The following is a 6,661-nucleotide window of genomic DNA, read 5'->3' on the forward strand; positions in this document are numbered from 1 at the left end:
TGTATGTATGTATGTATGTATGTATGTATGTATGTATGCGTGTATGTACGTATGTATGTATGCATGTATGTATGCATGTATGTATGTATGTGTGTATGTATGTATGTATGAATGTTTGTATGTATGTAGATATGTACGTATGTATGTATATATGTATGTATGTGTATATGTATGTATGTATGTAAGCATGTATGCATGAATGTATGTATGCATGTGTGTATGTATATATATATACACACACAGACACACACACACACACACTTACACATACACAAATACATATATATATAAGCGCGTGTGCATGTGTGTGTGGTGTGAGTGTGTTGTGTGTGAGATGTACGTGTGTGTGGTGAGAGTATTATGCGTGCGTGCGTGTGGGGAGGACAAGTGTATTTTTTTATCGTTGTCGATTTTGACTACATGCTGGTCGAATAAAAAAAACAATATGAAAAATTAACGTTTGCAATGTTGACATATCGAGCTACACAAATGAAAGCAGACGATTTTTAGTAAATGTTGCTTATAAATTAATCTGATTGTGTTTCACATGATTGTTTAATGGAACTACTTGTGTTTCGGTCGACTGATAAAGAATACCGGGGGTTAAAAACGAAATTTACAGATTTACAGATTTGTCGTTCGGAATTGGCTGATGAAAGGGTATCAAATGTTGCCAGGCAAATCGATTGTTCAGTACATTTTATTATGTTGAAATATGATAGTGTTGAGTCAACCGAACGATTGGAAATATCGCATCTAACATCAAGATATAATGTCCTGCATCTATCTGGAATTCATCATAAATTTATTCTGTAATCATACACTGCACACAAAAGTCTATTATGGACAATTGCGTGAGTATGATGCACAATAGTCACACACACATTAACAGATTTGCACAAGATAACTATCCATAGTATTTTTCAATATAATCGTTGCTGTAATTAAGTTATCAAATAATGGAGAATATTATTGAAAAAATACTAGCTTATTTCATTATGTCGCCCCTTTTACGTAAATGATCTTGGTTTTCCGCCTTGCAAAATGATATTAACTTCTTCCATTGTAAGAAAGTAGCAGATTATTCACATATGATTTATATTTGTTGCTTTAAAGACCCAGTTTCTCGGGCCTCATGCTACTTACTCACTAACCATCTCTGAAAAGATGACATCAAACAATAAACCGCATTACCAACCATCACATGATTCTAACAATTTTGTAACTTTATCACTGTTCGGAGTCTGTTATTGACTCATTAAAAAAAAGTACTCGCTATTTCTAGGGAGTCATATCTTCAACTTCTCAAATGCTTTAAGTCCTGCCATTCCCTTGACAGATAAGGTTTCTGCTCCTCTCCTTAAACAACGGCTTCTCTCAGCGACCTACAAGGCTTGGCCACATATCATCCTTAACCATACAGTTGCAATTAGAAAGAAATCTCTTTAAAATTGTTTAACAATAACAGCCACCCTACTGGCCAAGCAATACTAAGCAACATTGTCATATATATATCCCATATCACACTCCACAAAACATATGTACCCCTTCATCTCCCTCCTGCGTATCAATCTAACACTTCACTCCACATGTGAAAGATATGGTGACTAAAACAAATCGTAACGTTACATAATCTCCCATCAGTTGTTGTATTGGAATAAAAAAGAATCACAAAGGGAAACGAAATAGGGAAACTCGAGGGTCCTTTTGCTTAGCTGAAAGCAGTTTTGGCACAAACTTGGCAGACACGCGTCTCATACCAATAGCTCTTTCTTAAGGAATTCCTAAGTCTGTCACTATTCTTACTGGGTCCCGATAATCCATTTTTCTCGGTAATCGGGCAGATTTAATTTCAACTCACAATGGAAATGGACCAAGTCAAAACATATTGCAAACTATCTCTAGCATTCTGCTAATGTACTGCCTTGGTCTGGTACTTTATCGACTCCGAAGGGACAAAACACTGAGCTGACTTCGGCGGAATTTGAACTCAGAGCTCAGAGAAGCGGAAAAAATACCGCAAAGCATATCATCTAATGCCATGTAAAACTAATTTATTGTTAATTGCCCTGCGTTTCTCAATTAGTCAAAAGACAACCATAACAGTGTGGAGGCACATGGCCTAGTGGTTAGAGCAGCGAACTTGCGATCGAGGGATCGCGGGTTCGAATCTCAGACCGGACGATGTGTGTGTTTATGAGCGAAAACACCTAAGCTCCACGTGGCTCCGGCAGAAGGTAATGGCGAAACTTCTGCTGACTCTTTCGCCACAACTTTCTCCACTCTTTCCTCCTGCATCTTGCAGCTCACCTGCAACGGACCGGCGTCCCGTCCAGGTGGAAAACCTATACGTCAAGAAACCGGGAAACCGGCCCTTATGAGCCAGGCATGGCTCGAGAAGGAACAAACAACAATAAAAAAACCCATAACAGTATAGAAACGGAAGATAAGATCTACCATAGACTGTAACCTCTTCCTCTGAACTGCTCAATCTATTTGTCACAATCCTACACTATTCATAACATAAAACTGTTCTCTCCCCAGAGAAATATTATTACATACTCCGAGTATATCTATATAGCCACACACAGATATGTAAAGCTGTATCTGACAAGTACAGCCTATAGCTGAAATCAGCCCCAACTCTTTTCAGCTACTTTGACTACATCTTCAGATTACCCACAAACAATGCTAGCAACACAATAACAAGTGCGCACTAAGTTTTTATGTTCTACCTCACTTCTGCTGTTTACAGCAGTGCTTGGAAGGAAGGTGTATAGCGTGTGATCATCGCATTGACCATAACAAGGTAAGTTGAGCAGAGAATCTGCATCAAATTTTGCCAAAAGCTTGGCGATACTTGCTCAGAGGCCTACGCAAAGTTTTCGAATACAACCACTTCCAATTAATCTTGGAGAATGTGAAGTTGGTGAGTTTGGATATTTGTTCGCGGGAACATATGGAACTTGCTGTCTCTAGTTCATCTTTGGTCTGAGAGAAAAGATACGTTAACCACTAGTATAACGAAAGGGAGTAGACGCAGGATAGAGGACGCGCAGTATTTTGGTGGGATGGCATTATAGATATGTATTATACTGATTTTCGTTGCGGAGGAGAGAGGTTGGGACTGCAAACTCATTTCGGGCTATACAAACTCTTAAGTATTTTTCTAATTGGGTCTTTTCGGTTTGAACGGCAGTTTTTAACATAATTTCTAGGTAACTAAAAAATTTTAAACTTCGTATACTGGTAGAATGTGTTTATAAAACATCTTTTTCTCTTGGCTTTATTGAGAAAATTCTATAGTTTGTAAGATATTTGTTGTTTTTTTTCTTCAATTTCTGCAATTTCAACCAATCAATTACGTCTATTGAAGTAAAAAAAAACATTCTGTGCCGTATGAATATGTCCCTCGTTTAAGAAACAGATTGGGTTTATTTACATTTGTGAAGAAAAAAAGATACCCTTCCTCCCACCCCTAACACTAACCCTAAAACAGATTGAAATGCAATAGATCGATACTAGGGTCATAATTATGGGTAACAATTTCATATGACACCGCTAGAAAAAACAGCCGTTCAAACCGAAAAGATCCATAAAATTTTCAGACTCATTAACTTTACCGCATAAATTTTGCCGAAGTCGACCGCTGTTTACTGCGATTCTGTTTTGTTACTTGTTAATTTCCGCAGATTCTAAACTACCAACCACCAGCTAAGTCTACCTTCCTCGCTTCTATTATTAACTCTTTTAGAACGGTCAAATCAAAGAGAGCCTCTACGTGGCCACTCAGCCTGTTAGAAATAGCTGCCAATTTTTTTCAAATCAATTTAAAAATTGAAGTACATATTAAACAATATAATTTTAGATATACAAAAAAAAAAAAAAAAATGGAGACGCTCATATCAGGAAAGTTTTTCATCATACCAACAAAATCAACAACGCCTTCATAAATATGATTAGTTAGTTATTGATAAGTTGACTAAAGCGATACCATACAAGGTCTGATCAATATGTATCTGGACTGTTGCCGTAGTAACGAAGCTAAAGTACGCAGAGTAAAGCCACAGATTGACCTTGAATTCTGCTCTGCATGTTTTTACGTTCTACCTCACTTCTGCTGTTTACAGCAGTGCTTGGAAGGAAGGTGTATAGCATGTGATCAATGCATAACAGGGTAAGTTGAGCAGAGAATCTGCATCAAATTTTGCCAAAAGCTTGGCGATACATGCTCAGAGGCCTACGCAAAGTTTTCGAACAGTTTCCATCGTTCTTGATACAAATGAAACCCGAGGGTCCTTTTGCTTAGCTGAAAGTAGTTTTGGCACAAACTTGGCAGACACGCGTCTCATACCCAAATCTTGAGTGATAATGGACTGAACCGTAATCCCCTGATAACTCACGGATAGTGATTCGACGATTTCCCCTCCCAGCTGCACGCACATCTGCGATGTTTTTCTCAGTTCTGCTGGTTGCGGGTCTCCCAGAGCGTTCGTTGATATCGACATTTTTTCGGCCATCTTGGAAACGTCTGAACCACCCGTACACTTGTGTGTGGCTCATACACTCCTCTCCAAACCCTTTCTGCAACTTTGCACAGGCCTCTGAGCAGGTATCACCATGACAACTTTTTCTGTCATGGTCAATGTGACGATCACACGCTACACACCTTCCTTCTAGGCACTGCTGTAAACAGCGGAAATGAGCTAGAACGTTAAAACTTAATGCGCATGCAGAGCAGAGTTCAAGGTCAGTCTTTGCCCAGCGGCTTTACTCTGCATGCTTTAGATTCGTTACTATGGCAACCATCCGGATACTTATTGATCAGACCTCGTATTTCTACCGCGTTGTTTACAGCTAACGATTGCATGATGGCGTTAACACCCTGAATAGTTTTTGGTGAGTGCTTAGTTGACTAATTCCCTGCCACAATTCTCTTAAAGCTCAGTGTTAGTAACTAACTTCCTGAGTTAATACCGATCCAAAGAATTCGTTTCACACCGAGGATTTCAATATCCGAGGGATTTAACGGAAATAAAACAGTATTCTAACTCCTATATTTGAGCAAAAGAGAATCTGAAGTAATTTCTTTGAGGATTTCAGAGAATTAAATTACATTCGATTGGGAATGTAATGCCTTGGGAAAATTGCGAGTGAAAACTCAAAATCTTTCGTTACTGAGATAAGGATTAAATTAAAGGGCGAGATTAACTTTCCACTGATAAAGCGCTACAGATTTGAACATTTGATAGATGATATGTCAACTCGATATTCCGTGAGTGTGTTAACATACATTTATATGATCGATGAATCTATTATTTACAGTCAACTGATGTGCGCACATGATATCTTGCTTAGGCAGCAGAGTGCTGGAAGATAATAATAGATATTTAGATCATTTAGATTATAACAAAGATTTGAAACATTTAGCCAATGTCCATTTAGTGGCTCTGGCAGGACAAAAAATGATGGGGTTATCAAGTGGGATATCATAAAAAGTCGTTGGTATATTTAACAAGCTTTTAGTAATGATTTAAGTCTATAGACATAATGTTAAAATAAGAGTTTCTATTGATATGTTGGTTTTCGTTTTTTAATCATTTCTCTTTCCGTTTAATTGTTACCACGATTTCTTCATTTACAAATAGAACTTCATATGAAACACACATTATAATCACATACATGTCCACTCATGCATACACAATTGAAACACATTTCTATGAGTAGAAACTTATACAATGCGAAGGAGCGCCATTTCAATTAGACTGCTAATGCTAAGAGATTCATCATCATAGATATCAATATTTATGAAAGAAAATCGATATATTTACATAAGTAAATGGCTAAAAAGGAGTTGATTTCCTAGCTAAGATGACAATTTGACTGCACTTTCAAGGGTAAGTTCATTTTATTTCTCCTCTTTCCGTTTCATGTATCATAACTTAACTCTTTTGCTTTAACAGAGAAATACGTCTGTTGCTCGGTCGCTCGATTTTGTTTCCCTATTTCGTTTCCCTTTGTTGTTTTAATATAATCTTTCAATGTTCCTCTCTTTGTACTCTTACCAATCCTTATTGCTTACGTTTGGGGCTCAAGTGAGATTATATACTGGCACTGAGGTTTAAAATATTTCCATCTAGCGTCCCTAAAATGATTAGCATTTGTATCTTGCGGATTATAAATGATTTACTTACTTGATGTGAGATGGCTTGCGGCAATGGTGAAGCACCGTTTTCAAAACTTTTGCCATTGGTACTTATTCTATAAGATTCTGTCGAATCGCTTGGTTACAGAACTAAGAAGTAAAACACGAAGAAGATAAGTTTTTAGACCGGTTTAAACATAAGCGAGGATGCATATCTCTCACATACGCATACAGCAGGTTTCCACACATTTGTCATCTACTAAATTCTACTCACGGAACGTGCATCAACCATTATAGAAAGCATTTACTCAAAGTGTTGTGTTGGGGGAACCAACCTATAACCACGTGCTTCCAAAACGTACTCTTTAACCACAAAGCTACTATTATATATGATGCGGAGGAAGGGGGATATATATTTGAAAGGAACCATAAAAGAAGCCATGGTTTCTACTAAAAGTTTATTTAACAAGTTTTATTTGAATAATAATCTTTAACTGCTGGAAATTATATTACTAG

The sequence above is a fragment of the Octopus sinensis genome, linkage group LG15, assembly GCF_006345805.1.
Source record: "Octopus sinensis linkage group LG15, ASM634580v1, whole genome shotgun sequence".
Lineage (NCBI taxonomy): Eukaryota > Metazoa > Mollusca > Cephalopoda > Octopoda > Octopodidae > Octopus > Octopus sinensis.